The sequence below is a fragment of the Olea europaea genome, chromosome 9 (genome assembly GCF_002742605.1).
Source record: "Olea europaea var. sylvestris chromosome 9, O_europaea_v1, whole genome shotgun sequence".
In the NCBI taxonomy this organism is placed as follows: Eukaryota; Viridiplantae; Streptophyta; class Magnoliopsida; order Lamiales; family Oleaceae; genus Olea; species Olea europaea.
The window spans coordinates 4,117,140-4,134,087 of record NC_036245.1 but is presented as its reverse complement, the minus strand read 5'-3'; the positions used below and the strand labels follow the sequence as shown (position 1 = coordinate 4,134,087).

The 16,948-nt window shown below is 32.3% G+C and overlaps 1 long non-coding RNA gene across 4 annotated transcripts; it reads left to right on the top strand.

The window, feature by feature from the left end:
* The first annotated feature begins 767 nt into the window (after positions 1 to 767).
* On the top strand, positions 768 to 4,566 carry LOC111399455. 4 transcript variants are annotated; one of them, XR_002703663.1, is made up of 7 exons: positions 769 to 1,071; positions 1,261 to 1,299; positions 2,481 to 2,618; positions 2,690 to 3,502; positions 3,602 to 3,688; positions 3,769 to 3,867; positions 3,957 to 4,566. It is a non-coding gene; the product is annotated as an uncharacterized LOC111399455 (long non-coding RNA). The 4 variants fall into 4 exon arrangements; XR_002703664.1 differs by having other exon boundaries at positions 773 to 1,071; positions 2,690 to 2,934; positions 3,281 to 3,688; XR_002703662.1 differs by having other exon boundaries at positions 768 to 1,071; positions 2,690 to 3,688.
* Positions 4,567 to 16,948: the final 12,382 nt, after the last annotated feature.

Sequence of the window (16,948 nt, the reverse complement as noted above, 5' to 3'; positions counted from 1 at the left end):
TTGAAGGTAAACTAACTCAGAACTTTTGCATTTGTAGGTGATTTTCGGTTTCTCATACCCCCTAAAGCTATGTCAATATGCCGCATGTATGTGTGCGTATTTCATGGGGTTTTGAAATAATGAAAAATTGTTTAGATACTTATTCTGTATTTACATAGATTTGACCTACATTCTACTAAAGTGAGATATTGAGCTTTCTTCTATCTATTCGCATAAAGGTTATTATCTTAGCAATAGTGTCTCTACCCATGGTGAATTGAAATTATGGGGATACAATAGCATATTCGTAAGCCTCAAAAATACTATAAGGTGCTTGAAAATGGTTGAAATAGTCAAATAGGAGGATCACTATGATGTATACAAGAAAATATAGCTTTCCTGACCAACCTTTCTCTGACCAACCAAATTCTAGTTGGTGAAAACGCTCTTATAATGACCAATAGAAATACTTAGTTGGCAATATTGTTACCAACCAAGAATTTACCGACCCAATAACATTAGTCAATAAGTCTTTTGCCGACCAAAATTTTCCCACTAACGTATAATTAGTCAGTAAAATAGTATTTACCGGCCAAAATATGTACTGGTAGGCAAAAATGAGACATATTTGCTGACAAAAATTAAAAACAATTGGCCAAACTAAGATTTATTTTTAGCAAGTCATGGCTCAAAAATATTTATTGACTAAATAAATGTAGTCGGTAAATATCTTGGACTGGGCCAAAAATTGTGGTGGGATATGTGGGCCCACAATTAATTGGATTTACCCAAACTACATAGGCCAAAAATTAACGTTGTCTTCTCCATTTCCAATTTCCTTTAGCCGCCCTTTCCATTTCTCTCAGTGCCTTGAAGTTGTCTGGTGCATTTTTATCTATTTTCAAGTGTAACCCGTTGTTTTCTCTCCATTTCCAAGAGCTGTCCTTCTTTCTCCATTTTCAATCTTAAATTAAGTTTTCAGTTTTTCCATTTTCTTCTCTTTGTGCTCTCAGTATCTTTACCCAACACTCACATCTGGATTTTTTGAAATTTTGTGTTATACGTTTGGTTTAGTTGATAGAAAAAGGAGAGGTTTGATTTACTTATTTTTTTTATTTTATAGGGTTTTCAACTTTCTTAATTTTTTTTGCAGTTTTATTACTGTATATATTTTAACATCCACCCTCAATTCCTGACTTTTACCTCACTATGTAGATTTTTTATTTTTCACTTATTCATTTTGTATTTCTTGAAACTTATTTGTGCTAATTTTTTCTTCAGGTGGTATTGGTGCTTTTTATCTTACAAATCAATATTGGTGTAAGTTTCTTCGTATGGATTTTTTATTAGTTTGGTTAATTTGTATTATCTTTTTCTTTTTGAGTTGTTCTCTATGGGCACTGCTTATCATTGGTTAAAATTCCTTTTTGAGATTCCTTTCTGTGCTTTTTCTTATCATGAATGCTCTGCCTAATTTAGATGAGACACAGACTCAATTTGAGCACATTGTAGCCATGAATCAAAAAATCCTATATATAGGTTTTTATATGTTACTTGTCAACATCGAATGGGATTGACAGGTAATGCTGTACATGACTTAAGGTTGGGAGGATTTTCTAGACTGCAAATTGCATTATATTGAGGATCTGTTTTAGATGCTCTGGTTTTAATCAGAGTGGAGAGGGGAAGACTAATTTAGATGGGGGATAGGAAACATGTCTTAACTGTGGGCTAATGGGTGGAAATAATTTTGTACTATATTTTGAATTTTTTAGATGTAAGCATGGATTCTTAGACTTTTTGTGGGAGCATATAAGCTATTGTTTACTTGGTCATTCCTCCAATACCATAGGTGATTCTTTGAAAAACAAGAGAATCACGTCAAGACTTATCTAAAATGTTTTCATCTCAGGGCCCTATTGCATAAGAAAAACGAAAGAATCACATTTGTTAAGAAATAATTACTGTTCTATTAATTTCAACGTTCATCTATGAAATAATGAGGGCTTATTCAAAATTTACTACAACATCTTCTTATCTTTCTTTATCCAAATTTATTGAAAAATCTTCTTATTTATTATTCTTCCCTCTGTCAATTTTCGTAACATGATATTGAAACAATATATTTTTGAGGCTCATGCAATCTCTGGTACTTTGCTAATAAAATATGATTCAAAATTTGAGTACATGCATTTTATGAATGAAGACGTCATCATTCCTTTAGCTCAGCTTTTATCGCTCTTTGTGCCTCAGGCTCGGTACTAGGATAAAAATAGACTAGCAAAACAACGATCATATGTTATAGACCAGAAATGTAGTTGCTGATTTTGACAAAACCGTTTACATTCTAGAAATGAACCTAGAAATATAGTGGCAAGTAGTTGTTGAATATTAAATTTTTTAGAAACAATTTATTTGTTTGATACGAATGCATGATTGGTACAATGTGCTAAAAACTAATTTTATGCGTATTGAATTTTTTTTTAATGTCAACAACATAGGTTATTCCAATGCCACCAAAGATGAAGCCACCACCCCAAGACCTCTGAATGGTTCTATCACGTAGGCGATCACTCAACCTAGCACGTAGTTTTCACCTACCATGCAGTCTACACAAGCCACTTTGTCAACAGAGACAAGTAGTTCTATAATTGTTATTTAATTCTTCAACTTTTTTTCTTATTGACATTTATTGTTTTAACACTTGCAGCATTCCTAATCGAGCGTAAGCGATGTGGTTGTACTTGTGGCTTAGACACATCCCAGATAGTCAAGGCCACTCATAGGAAGCTGGAAATCATGTATGAAGATAGCGATGGAAGACCAACTGGTCCTAATGCTAGTCTATTCGTATCTGAAATAGGATCTGGTGTGAGAATATTTGCACCTCTCCAAAAGATCTTTTAAAAAGATGTGTCTGAATTTGAAAAATCCCCTATTTATGACAAAGTGGAGGTAACATTATTGTTTTAACTTGTTTTGTTTCTTGTCCTAGTACAACTTGTATGCATCTTTTTCTTTCTTTAAACATGTCATTGTTGAAGAAAGGAATAAAGTTAATAACAAGTTAGTATACCAGGTATCAAATTGACAGGTTCTCTAAATGATTAGAAGTCAATATCTTAATTAAAAATATTGGATGTTTGCATATGTTCATTGACATGTATGCATATCTTGAATGATCTGAATTTCTGGCACTTTGATTTTGGTTGCTTAAAGTAGCGACTTCATATTCCAATATATTTATGTGAATTTTGTGCTCGTCATTGTGTTTTCACTCATGGTATGTTGCTATATATAGGCTATTTTTGATGTACAATATGATAAATATGCAACTCTCAAAGAGTTCATGGAGAAATCAATGGCCACTTCCTTTAAGGAGTTTTGATATGAGCTGCACACACATTACAAGAAGTTTCTAGACCAACCAATGGCTCATAAGAAAGCTAATAAGCCTAAAGAAATCCGACATCAGGTTGATTGGGATTATTTGTGTGACTATTGGGAAAGTGAGCGGTTTCAGGTGCATTTATATATAGTATAACTTCCATTTATGTTCAATGGTTAACTTACTTAGTTCATTGACTTTCTTTGTTCTGTTAATTGGACATTACAAAAAAAGACCAAGGTAGCAATTGACAATAGATCCTGACAAGAATTTACCCATTTTTCTTGTTCTACATCATTTATTCAATGTCAGGCTATGGGGGTAAGTAAGAAGAAATATATTCATCTCTATTGGGAAACAATTTCAATTCAATTCAATTTTAATCTTATTTCTTCTAATAGGATAATGAAACAGGACGACCAGACAAAATTCAACTATGGAAGAACACACATTACAAGGATACAAAAGGCTAGATCCATCCCGTGGTTGAGGAGAAACATGTAATAAACAAATAATATAAGTCTTTAAGTTTAATGGACTAAATATTTTACAACCTTATTTGTGTTAATACTTTCCTATTGTCATGTAGAAAGAGATGGTAGACATACAAACAACACAACAGGCACATATTGTGGGAGAGGAGAGTGAGATCCAAGGAGCATAGCTCACTGCTAATGACATTTCGACTCAGGTCCTTAGAGCTACTTCTTGCTAATATACGGGTTTGGGCAGGGGTCCAAAGATTCAACGTGCTACATCTTGTGTAGACACGACTCAATGAGAGAATGCCAAGGTTCGCCAAGTCACGCATAATTTGCAGAGCCAAAATGAGGGTAATCTCACTTTGTTAAAAGAGATTATGCCAGTTGCCATCGCTAGAATAGGTAGCCCTAGAGTTCTTACTAATCCTCATTCGTCTTCATCACCATCATAACCTGATCACGAGTCATGTGATGATCACTAGTTTAAAGCTCTTCTATTCCATTTACATAGTTTTATATTTTGATGGTTAATACTCCATTATAACATATGCTATTATTTTTGGATTAAGCTAGCTTTCTCTTATATATGAATTTGACTAGGCTCTTTATTTTGAAATCCATTATAGTTTGGGCATGTAACGTAGTTACTTATTCTGAAATTGGAATTGACTGGTAAAGATATGATATAGTATTTTGCCTTGCAATTGTTTTGCTACAGGCTTTTTATTGTGATTATTGTTTTCTAATTTCTGATATTTCTTGAATTTGAACTTTTATTGGTACATTATTTTCGAGTTGGCCATTCTACCTTTCTTATAACTTTGATTCTCGGACAAGGTTGTAAAAAATAAAATAAATCACAATTATTGAGGGAAACCATAATCAGAAAAAGCAGTTCCTGACCAATTTCACTTGATCTCTCCCTCGGTAAATGTCACTTGATTTTTTGGTCGGCAAATGTATATTATTCCCGACCAACCGCTATGGTCGGTCTATGTTTACTACCACTACTCATGACTTGTTTATTACCGACTACTTTAGACATTTACCAACCAAATGTATAGTCAAGAAAAGGTTTATAATTACCGACCAACAATTTTTTGATCGGTAAAAATCTCTCTTTCCCAACTAAATTATATTTTGGTCGGTAAAAACCTTCCCTGACTGGCCTTTGGCGACCAGCTGCCAACCAAAACTTTCCGGTCAGTAAATTACCGACTAAAATTTGGCTTTGAGCGACCAATCTCTTGGTCGGCAAAACTCATATTTCTTATAGTTCTTGGCCTCAACCAGACACTGCTTTCCATTAACACCGCTATCCATATTACTAAGAAATCTGCCTATCCAATTTCCCCTTGTTGGAATACCCAAATTTTAGTGCTTAACTAAACATTACCTTTCATTAATAACAATATTGTGAATTTCGTTCATTGTCACTTAGTTCCATTATGTTAATTTGATCATCTATTATTTAGAATAGTGTAGTAAAATCATAATGTAGATGGCTTCCTTTACCAAATTCACGTACTTTGTTGAAACCCAATGACTAAGAAAAGAAAATTGAATACACATGAAATCATCAATCATTTGTTTTAATATAGATCACTATTCTTAATAGTGGATTTATTTTATGTCAAGTTAGACGGATTTGTACATTTGAATATGGTACATTTGAGGCGAACACTTTGTTGTGCAAACTTAGAATGTGGGTTGCAAATGACCTTAATTGGTTATAGAACCTTGGTTGACAAACATGTGATCCACAGTCTTCAACAAGGGACTAGGTCATGTGGATAAGAATGCAACACATACTATTCATTGATGATAATGTTTTAGCCAACTAGATTCAATTTGAATTAAGCATCCATATATTTTATGTTAAATAAATAAAGTCAGTATAATAAACCACACTCTCAAAATAATATGAATAAGATACTAGTAGGGTCAGTATAGAGGATTATAATGTCTCTAAAGCAGTACTTCATTTTTACCATGGGTAATTTATGTTGAAACAATATTTTTCTTTAGTTTTATCACTTATTAATTGTATAATAGAAAGCCCTCAATCTTTTATTACTGGCGCACATAGGTCCCTACATTATTTTATCGCAATCTTATTCTTAATCTTTCATTTATTAGCACATTGTCTTTGAGAATTGTTTTTATATAGTATTGTAATAGTTTGCATTAATCTTTCATTAATTAGCACATTGTCTTTGAGAATTGTTTTTATAAATTATTCTAATTGTTGTTTCTCTTATTTAAAATTATGAGAGGCAAATAAAGTATTTTTTACACCCTTTAACGGACTTTTTGAGTAGAATATGTTACGAGGACAAAATGTGCTAATTAATTCCAGCATTAGATTACATTATTGCAGCATTGCTTATTGGAAAATGATTTTTTTTTCTTTTTTGGTATAATTTTGAATGTAATTCATTTATATTCTTTGGAAGATCAAAGTAGATTTGTTGTTTTCCTCTGTGAAAACATCAAAATCATATATTTACTTAGTCAAAATGATGCTAGTGCGAATGATAAATTGAAGATCAATTTATATTCACTTGAATTGGTTGCTAGATGGAAAGCAAAATTATAGTTTGTCTTATGTGCAAATGTGACATGCGTACGTGAATGACAAACTGAAATTTGGTCTCTCAGTATGATCCGTGTTTTCTATTTATTTTCATTTATTTTCAACTGGCCTTCCACAGTTTTCAGGTCCTAAAACTCCTGTGGTTTGTTGCCTATGTTAACATGGGTGGTATTTGTTAGATTAATGATAAATTAATGGTATAATAAGTCACTCATTAGAGACTTTAAGAGTGCTCATTTTCATCAGTTCCATACACAAATTTCTTTATTCCAAAATATATTCCTTATTCGTTTCATGTGTCCATATCCAAGTCTTGATGATAGTGTTGAAATAAAATCATTACTGATTTGCTATCTGTATTGAGAGTCAGCAAAACCTGAAGCACTTATAGTAAGATAGTGAATCTATTTTAAGGATATACATTTTGTTTTCACAGGCATCAATTTGCTATTCTGTTATCCTATTTAGTTGTGATTTTTTTCTTCAGTTTTGATTTTTGTTTGTTATTTCTCTAATATATTATATTCTATTGTAATTTTACTGAAAATCTTAAAATGATGCGAAAATAAAAAAATCGGCTTTATTTTGTTTGCACTGGGAAATTAATAGTTGTTTGGTGTTTCAGATATGGTAACCACATTAACCAGTATAGATATGGTTACTGAAAAAACAAACTGTTGACTCAATTGTCAAGTCACATTGTAACTCTGACCATAGTTCAACTACCAAGTTATGCTGTGACCTAGACAATGGCTCGGAACAGTTGGCCTAGCTATAACAGTTCCGATTATACATAGGGAGAAATCAAAGAAATTTAATGAGTTCAATTTCAAAAAAAGATTCTATTTTTCCTCGCCTCCTTGAATCTCACAAGATTCTTGATCGAGGATGCTCTGAAACTCAAAGAGTATAAGAGAGATTTACAAGCTGTCAGCACAGTTGATGCTTGGAAACATTTTGATTCCCTGTTCAACAACAATGCACTTGTTGATTCAATATACATGTATAATGCATTATAAATGACCAAGGAATTGTGAATTCTTTAGACCCAAATATAAAATTGAGAGTGTCGGACTAAGAAATACATTATCGGCCACTTCCTAGATCATAACATGGGGAGCTCAAGAATTTTGATCCTTCAAGTACAGGAACTCAAGTGATTTTACATGAAATTCATGCCAAAGGAATGATCTTGGGTGAAACTTTTCTGGTGATTGCTACTATTGAGAAGCTACCTCTGGCATGAAACGCTTTCAAAAAATAGTTTAACCACAAGTGAAAGGAAATGAACATTGAAAATTCGATTGTCAAACTTCAAATTAAAGAATATAACAGAAGTTCTGAAAAGTAAGAGGATAACTCTAGTTGTTGCTAAAGAAAGTATTGTGAAGCTTAAATAAACTTCTAAAACCTGCAAGGGCAAACATGGGCTATCTAGTGGTAAAGGGTCAAAGTGGAGATCAAACGGTGGAGTTTTCAAGAAGAAATATGAAGGAAAGTGACTTAATTGTGACAAAGTAGGTCATAAGTGTTCGGAGTGCAAATTGCAAAGAAGAATAATAAGAATGAAGCAAATGTGGTTAAATACATGGAACACGATGTATTTGTAATGAGCCCAACAGTCATAAATTTTGAAGTGAACTTGGTGGGTTCAAACCGAAAAGAGTGGTGGATTAACACGACTATACATAGCATGTTTACTCTAATAAAGAGCCGTTCACTTCATTTGAAGCAGCTAAGAGTAGGAAAAGTAAACCAAGGGGAAACTCAGCAACAACTGGGATATGGACGGATACAATACAGTCCATGTCCAAAAAAGCATCCTATGTAAAAACAAAAAAATGAGGCCCAAGTCCTAGTTCTAAATCCTAAACCACATAATTTGTACTTGACAAAGGCACAAAGCATTCCAATTTCAAATATTATTCTGTCTTTCTCATTGAATTTCTCGACTTGACTTCTTCATCAATAGAACTAATATTTTATTTTTCAATTAATCGTATGATAAAATTCGTTTTGATTTTATTTTTATAATTTGAATTTCAATTTTTTTATAATAGACAATGGTTAATAAATGTTTTTATCCATGCCATCGATGTATTATAAATATCATATTACTTATGAGCAATTCTAATACAAGTAGTATCACTCAAAAGTTGAGGATGTTGGGTCATAGGATTTCATCTTGAAAAGATATTATCTACATGATAAAAATTGTATCACAAACACTAAGGGCTATAGCTTAGTTGGTAGGCCACCTCCTTTACACATGGGAATATATAGAAAATGCGTCCTAGTGAGAAATCTATGTTGTTTGAGAAAATTTTACGAGCGAAAGGGATCGTTAACAAGTAATATGTAGTGAGTATGTGTATTAGTTACTATCAAGTAATATGTAGTAAGGAATAAATGTTAATTATAGTGTATTAGTTACTATCAATTTCGATCAATGTAACACATAAAAAGTTGTTGTTTGTTTTATTATCCTAATTAAGCTATGAATACAAAATAAATGAGTTGTTTTTATCAATTAGAAACGTGAATGTATTAGATTTTTGAAGCCACCTATTGATTTCTATTTCTAGTTCTTGACTTTCAAGTTTGTTTGTTTGTTTTTTTTTTCTTTTTTTTACAAAATATATTAAACATATCCTTAGCACTAGTCGATCACATTCCTACTCCAAATTCACATGCAAAGGAAGCATTTAGTCACTGACTTGCACACGTCATAAATACTATTCTTGATACATATTAAAAAAAAAGGTTGAACTCCAACCTTGAGGGCCCCCACTGCCCCGTGCCATCCCTAGAGCATCGTGAGGGAGGTAAATGGCGGGATGTGCCTCAGCAGATTAGGGAACAAGAGCTTGCCTATACACTGATGCCCACAAAGAGTCGAATTTCATATCTCAGGAATCCAATCCTCGCACTACAGCTGCCAGCAAGACTGATACTACCTCATTCCTGTCCTTTGCACCACTGGGCTATGCCCCGGGGGCCTATTTTTGATACATATTGTTTGCATGTCAAATATGCAGTGTCTTTTGCACCACTGGGTTATGTCCTGGGGGGCTATTCTTGGTACATATTGTTTGCATGTCAAATAAGCAGTGTTCTATATATTGTGAGTCTTCTAATACTACAAATCAACAACTAATTGTCTCATTGGTATGCACATATTCAAACAATGCATTGTTCATGCATATATAATCACAACACAAGAAATAACTAAAATAGATAAGTCTTGAATTAAAAATATTAATTATACGGTTTCATCATTAATCCAAAGATTTAAAAACAGCATAATCTGAATTAAAGAACTAGACGAAGAGCTTGAAAATCAATAAATTCACTTCAAACTTCAATCCGAGCATTGGAACTTTATATCTTGCTCTGAGTTATCTTTTTTTACCTCTTGCAACCCTCTATTCAACGGTAAAACAATTCTTCCCATTGTTCTCGATTGCCCCTAGGTCTTATAAAATGTAAAAGATTACATCCCAAACCTTTCCGAAATAAGAAAAAGGAAACCGAATTGTTGTCTCGAAGTTGAATTAGGCATGCACCTAGGCTTAAGTGAGGTGCGCATCTCTGAGGCCTTTTGGCTTCTAATCATGCATGGAGGGAGTTGGGAATGCACTTGCCTAGTGGCTTTGGTCCCTGAAGTTTCATTCCCATCCAATTTTTGTCCTTTTCAATTGTCTTTCATTTCGTTGACTTCTATTCATCTCCAATTGAATCCTAGCACTCTCGAATATTCATTCTTCAGCTTGAGCCAACTTTTAATTATGTGTACTTTAGTCCTTGAATTTTGACTTTCTAGCAATTTAGTCATCTTTTCTTAGTTTTTCTCTAATTCTCCGCTTTTGCATCGATTGTTCCTTGATAAATACAATTCAAGTTAAATTAAACCATTATTCATTAAATTAACCAACAAATGCTCTAATTTCAAAGCCTGAGTAAGTGTATAAGATACACTCATCGGACACCTCCAAACTTGAATATTTGTTCATCCTCAAACAAACTATAGCCTAAATTAATAAAACTTGGTTAGATAGCTGTAGTCTCGGGATTGGACTTCTGTATGAAAACTAAGAATAGCTTCAAAATGACACAGTTAAAATTAACTTCTACTCATTCAATGCGAAACTTGACGTGTGTGTGTGAAGACTTTTGTAATGCAGACTCTTGTTGAACATTACAAGTTCATGATTGGTTCAATTCTCAACCCACAAAAGTCAAATATTTTAGTTCCTCTCTCATGCGATATGTATTAAATTTATATTTTTCACTAGTTCTTAGGTTGAAATTCTGATGATCCTAGTCCTCACGGTCCCTCTCTAGTTTAGATAGGTTTTTCGTGTACAAGTTCACACTTCAATAAATAAGGATTTTCCTATATTTTTTATTGATTCACCCCTAGGACCCAACTAGGCTACTTATCTCTTGTTAAAGGTTTAATTCTTTCAACCAAGTGTTCGGGGGCTTAATCGAAGTATGTAGTGCATCTTCTTTTTCGTGTACTGGTGTTTTTTTTTTTTAATTATGTTGTGCCTATTCTATTTTTTACACTAGCTTAATCCCTTTATGATTTTCTTTTTGGGAATTTTCAATAGGTGTCCTCTTCTGAATCCTTTAGCATAATTTCAAGACATGGAAGCTTTTACCCTTTTTTGTACTTGATTAGTGTGAAGCCCCTTATTGAGCAATTAGTTTTAAATACCAACCCTAAATCAAAACTTTCACCTAATCTCTATCTTATTTGCTTTAGACAATCCACAAAATAAATTCATACATGGAATCCATATTCATCTTAATGTTTCCCTACATTAGTTCAATAGTAACGATCAAAATTTTTAATATTTAAATCTTTATCAAATTTATCAGTATTTTTTCTTAAATGAACTTCTTATCTGTAAGTAAATGTAGTTTTATGTAAACATATTTGCTTATAATTAAATTTTTATAAATTTCAAATTTACTAACTTTTTGTACATTATTCATCTCATGCTGAGTGGAGAATCCAGTTTTAACCTACCTTCTTGTGATATAGTCTGTATCCATCTTATTCTCATAACTTTATGTCATGTCCTCTCGGATTCAAACCTTAAATGCCATAAGGTAGACATCTTCATTGCTACCTCAATTTTAGAAAAATTTTAAGTGTCTAAGTTCTATCGAGAACATGAATTTGATTTACTGAATTTACGGGAAAAAATTGAGTTTCATAACAAGAAGTAGGCCACTTGAGACTATTCAATCTTTATTTTACACTTTTCATATGAATTGAGTATATGGAAAGTTTGAAAAATTTCATCCGATTACTTTAAACAGCTTTATTTATTTATTACTGTTTTTGGAAAAAAAAATCCACGACATCATTAAAATATCATGTGCAATGTATTGTGAATTAAATTGTAATTCTATGTCCGAGATAAAAATTAGAATGCTTATCACATGATAAATTATATAGTAAAATGTCAAAAATAATTTGTTGCCACGTGTGTCAAAACAAATAAATACTACTCTCTATTATCTCATCGATACTATGGATTGAGTCCTATCTATATTTATTACTATTTGTACAAACTTGAGTTACATAATGGTTTACATATAGACGACGTGTCAAACAATTAGTGGGAAGTCTTTTCAATTTTTATTTAATTAAAGAAATTATAATCCAATATCACCTCATATACACGTAAACCTTTATGTACATGTAGAACAATCTATAAAGTATTATGAAAGTGTGAAAAGTATTTTATCAAAAATTATTACGTATCAAAATTGTACAAATCAATCACTTTATAGCAACAATTTTCTAGATCAAGCAGAGAGCCGCTCATCTACTATCACGAGCAGGCTCATGCCAATGTGTATATTCAGTAAAATTAAAAAATGTACGAGCAGATCGAGGGAAACTCATCTAGCATCATTTATCACCCTATGATACGGACTAAAACTCAAGTTTTTAAAAATTGTACCATAGTTCCTCAACTATGATCAACGCTTAATTCACTATCTGAGGTTTCAACAACTACTATAAGGTTTCAAATTCAAAGACAACGACTAATATTGGGATACAATGTTATATTGTTTCTCAATTGTAAGAGAACAATTTCACAACCAATAAGAGACCACATTTGTTTGAGAGTGTAATTTTTTTCTCTTGTAATCTTCTTGTATGTATGAGTTCATTTTGAGCCCATATCGCCTTTAATAAGATATCGGTTTAACATCGACATCATCATCTTGCAAGCCTCAGTTTCATTTGATTGTAAAGAAAATTTGAATGTAAATATGGATTGGATTGACTAGTACTGATAGGAAAAATGATTTATAAATTGTGAAATAAGTTAACTTTGAGCTCAATTTTTTGCGAGACTCATAATACGAAATTAACGAGACGAAGCATATTCAAGTTTTACATCGCGAGAGGACTAAGATGGCATTTATTTGTTGAAAACCATTCAGTTTTGAATGAAATACTTTGATTCAAAGTAACACACTTGAAAATTGGTGTAAGGAAGAAATTGATTGAATTGCCATAACTTATCCCACATAAGGAAAGTTCAAAAACTTTTATTTGGTTTATATAATGGAAGTTAGGCAAGTGGGTTTGGGTTGCAAGGGGTACCACTACTTTTTGAAGGGGGAAGACCTAGATCATATTGGATTAGGTCCTAAGTCCACATGTGCAAGCATTGTCATCGTCGTGTGTCGGTGGTTCGGTTTCAATTCAGTTTGGTGCAGATCCATATCTTACATGATACTTTTGGAAAAATTTGTTCCAAATTATAATTATCAAATTCTTTGTGTACCTGAACGAAATTATTCTTAATTATATTATAATTCAAATTATTTGACTTTTAACATGTGTTTTGTCTGAACGGGACAAACCTTCTGTTTGTAATCGGCATCTGTAATCTATGATTGACATTATTGCTTGGCATGTGATCGACTTAGTAAATGCCTCTATTTGTTTAGAAGGTTGTTTGAACATACATTACTGTTCATGAATAGGCTTCTTAAGCTGATTAAATGGACACAAACACTCTATAAATAGCCTTCTTCTATGTCAGAATTATTACACCAATTTTTCAAATTGTATATGCGCGAATATACACATCAACATATTCATGATACAATATAATTTACAAATGCAATACTTCATATATTCTATTTCAGATTTTTGAGTACAAAGTATAAAGTTGTGTTCGTTGAAACTCTTACAGATTATTGTTCTGCTTCTGTGAGAGGGGAAATATGTTCTATCGTGTAAGATGATTGCTGTGTGCCTTTATACATAATATAAGGAAACAAATTCATCTTAAGGACACATCATGAATTTGGTTAGCTCGGATTACTATTATGTTTTGGCTTTTCTTTTCGTCATTCCGTGTTTGATCATCTTGTACATGCTCAAGAAGAATAATTCATTTTGGATTTTTTAGGAGAAGAATATCAGTACTCCTGAAAGTAGTGGGCGACAATAAATATTATAGCAGCTCATTTTGGATTTGATGTGCTTTTATTGTTTATTCCTTCTTCTTCTTGGTTTATAAACTGATTTCATTTTAAAAATGGTAAAGAATCTTGCATGATTTGCAGGTTATTCTCTTGAAATTATTTACATGAAATTTCATTTCGCATTTTGCTCACGTTAAACTGATACAGGATATGAAATAACATGTCCATTATCTGATTGCAATTTTTGAATTCATTTCAGAAATCAAATTCATGTATGGGATATGGTTGCACAATTTGATCTCTGATTTCATGGAGCGTGGATTACACATGATTAAACAACCTGCTTCTTGGAAATACTTAAGCTAATGTTTAATTATACATTAGCATTTAAATTTGGTCCAGGGTAATTATAAATTCTGATGCAGGAGGATCTGAGTCAAGTGCTGCTGAGTTGTCAGATTGCACATTAATGGCGCCAAGATACCATGAGTTGGTAGATCGGTGCAAAGATGACAAGTGATCATAATCTTTTCTTAATTGAGGCAGTTTTGAACATATTTTGGTAATTTGACAGTAACTTTGGCTACACTTACCAGAATCACAATTATGACCTTAATTCAGAAAGCTCTTTTGGCACGCACATCGTGGTGACATCATTTTCGAGGCCAAAATCCAGTGCTTTCCCATCCAAATTCCCATTTTTAGTTATTTTTTTCCATTTTTGGTAATATTTCATTTGTCATTTTTGAGATGATTATGAACCCGATTTGAGCCCATTTTTGGAAATTACTTCTTTTATTACGTAGTTTACTTTTGTATGATTATTGGGGTTTTACTATTTTTGGTAAAATTCCAATAATATCGTTCTTCTTCAGCTATATAGCCCAGCTTGTGGGCTGTTTTTGAACATTTTGCATTTTGAATAATACTGAGTTGAATTTCAAAGAAATCTCTCTATTGTTTGGACGTTTCATTCGAAATTTTTCTATGAATCATCTATGATAACCAGCCTGCAAGATAATCACCATCCTGCCCGACATCAAATTCAAATTTCGGTTGTGTCGAAAATGAGTGCAACGAATTTTGACGATCTGAGAAAAAAATAGTTTGATTCAAGTATCTTTTTTAGATTCTGTGATTTGTGGCTGGGATTTTAAGGGGGATGGTTGTATGTTGGTAGCGGCGGCCCCATTTTAGGTTTATGGTGGTGTATATAGGTGGTGGAGGTAGTGGGCAGTGGAAGATGTTTAGGTGGTGTGACATTGTTGGGATATGTGAATAATGGTGATGTGGTAAATGATGGTGGTGCCTATGAAGGTGGCTTGATTATATTTTTGTTGTATGGGTCGAGGGTTGTCGGTGTTGTGACCAACCAAAAGGAGAAATCCCCAGTTGGTGGCAATTTTTGCAGCTGTGTGGGGGTGGGGGTGGGTTTTCAGGGTTAAGGTTGGATGGAACAAAGAAAATGAATGTTTTTGTTATTATTATTATTTCTTTTCTTTTTTTATTTATTTTAATTAATCAAACATTGAAAGATCACTTTACCCTTCATTAAATTGGTACAATTAAAATTAAACGTTTGAATTTTGATTAATTGACAAATTTTTGGATGAAAATCGTTAAAGGTGCTTTCGGCACACATTTATTAAAAGTTTTGGATGTAGCTGGTAAGATTAGAAGATTGTGACACGGTTGCACATTTTTAAAATATTTGGGACCTCTACTACAAATTTTCCTAATTTTTATTATGTCCAGCTCTAAAATGATTAAAAAATGATATCACATATATAGACAAAAAGCTTTAACAGTTTTGTTATAGGTAGTGTAAGTTTGACGCCATGGATGACATTGTTTGATGTGGCAATATTTTGAACCATTTTAACAACATTTATTCAAATTAATGGCACACTTTTCATACATTACACAATGTCATCCAAAAATATACAACGGGTGCAATTCAAGCTTTAATAGATGGTGAATCTCTTTGAGCCCTGTTTGGGGATGAGTAAAATCAACTTTTTATTAAAATTTGATTAAAACTGATGAAATGTGTAGTTCGTAGGTTCCATAAAATATGTTGTTTAAATTAATTGTTGACTTTAACATATATTAAAATCTAGATTTTAATCTCTACCAAACAGGAGACTAAGAATTTACACAAAATTTTAATATGTTGTTAAAATTAAATTAAATGAAAATGTTAGAGTAAAATGAAATGAGAAAAACTATCAAATTCACAAAAGCAATAATTTATTTTTGGCTTAAGTTTTTTTTTCTACGTTTATTTTCGAGTAGCAATGTTTATATATTTTGAATTTGTAATCCAGAAACTTAGGAATCAGTTTTACAGCTATGTAACTAGATCTGCTTTATGGTCTATAAATTGTATTGCTAATTATCAGTAAAAGTTCATCTTTCTCTATGATTTTTTTAAATTTTAAATTTTTATTTCTAATCTCAATGTGTTCCTATGATTTTTTTAAATTTTAAATTTTTATTTCTAATCACAATGGGTTCGTTAAGCACTACTAAATTGCACAATTAACGAAATTTCTTTTACTTTATTGGCTATTTTCGTTGCGGAACATTCTGTCTTTTAAGTATTATTTTACATTTTGGGAAGGGATTCGGTGCTTGGGGTTTCCAGATATGGATATGCATAGAAGTTGGTTCTTAATTTTAGGCACAGGCTTTATAAAAGAAAAGGTTTGAATACCCTTCTCATGCTACTTGGATTTGCATTTTTTTCTTATCCCCAGAAGACAAAATCTTGACTTGATTGTAGTCTTTAACATGCCAAAAATCTTGAAAATTCTGTCGAATGCCTCCGGCAAGTGGATGTGAAATGGAGTCTATTTTTACAAATTCTACTCCATTTACTTGGATTTGCAATTTTTTCTTATCCACAGAAGACAAAATCTTGACTCAATTGTGAAGTCCTCAACACGCCAAAAATTTTGAAAATTCTGTCAAATACCTCCTGCAAGTGGACGTGAAATTCTGCCCTTATATATATATATATATATATATATA